Source organism: Crinia signifera, chromosome 1, assembly GCF_055691185.1.
Source record: "Crinia signifera chromosome 1, ASM5569118v1, whole genome shotgun sequence".
In the NCBI taxonomy this organism is placed as follows: Eukaryota; Metazoa; Chordata; class Amphibia; order Anura; family Myobatrachidae; genus Crinia; species Crinia signifera.
In genome coordinates, this window is record NC_139217.1 from 328,377,999 (window position 1) to 328,378,899 (window position 901).

Below are 901 nucleotides of genomic sequence, written 5' to 3' on the forward strand. Positions count from 1 at the left end.
GGCTCACTGTATTTTTTACTCAACCTGTAATTTGCATGCTACCCACTCTGTATTTTTTAATCTGAAACACTAAACATTTTCTACATTGCAATCTTCACTGCATCAAAAAACAACAATACTTCAGCTCAATCCTTACATTCAGGGTCAGCGCTACCATTAGGCAGCTGCCAAAGGGTGTCAGCTACTTTAGTCATCACAGTGGGCCAGATGTGCTAAGCTTGAAAAGTGATAAAAAATAAAGTGATAAACCACCAGTCAATCAGCTTCTACAGTCTGCAGAGAAACAAAAGAAAAATAATGTCTCTCTGAGTCAGTGGTATTGCACTATCACTGTTCAGAAGTGGTGGCTGCCCCTTCTCCTTCCTTATGAGTGCTGCCAGCCTGTCTCTCACATAGGCCTCTATATCTAATCGCTTCTCGGCCTTTTGGCTAAGATCAAGTGTAGTATCTGTTCTTATCAGTTGAGTCTGGACCGCCCCCTGGCAGAGAATAGAGAAAAGCAGTACCGCAGTATCTTGTTACTGAGCATGATGTGATTAATCCACCTCATGTTCTGGGCGAGTGCTGGGAATGGCTGAGTATCGATGCCCTGCTAGGGAGGGAATACCATTCTTTTCACTGGTAGGGAGGGGAGAAGCATCGAGCTTTGAGATGGGGCTCTTGTTCAGGGGTCTTTGCCTCTGTGGGAGAGTCACTCGAAAAGCCCGGTCTAGTATCCACTCCCAGGAAGAAGGGAAAAGCTGGGACCGAGTAGATTGCTCTCTGGTCCGGGGGTAACATGTCGCCCCCGGCCAGGGAGACAGCGAAAAGCCCAGCCCAGTACTCAATCCCTGGGAGAGGTGAAACGTCGGGACTGAGTAGGTGGTTTCTTCTTCCTCAGTTGGTCTATTTGGGCCTCTGC

The 901-nt window shown here is 47.6% G+C and overlaps 1 pseudogene; it reads left to right on the forward strand.

The window, feature by feature from the left end:
• The first annotated feature begins 409 nt into the window (after positions 1–409).
• Positions 410–550, forward strand: LOC146045110 (U2 spliceosomal RNA; annotated as a pseudogene).
• Positions 551–901: the final 351 nt, after the last annotated feature.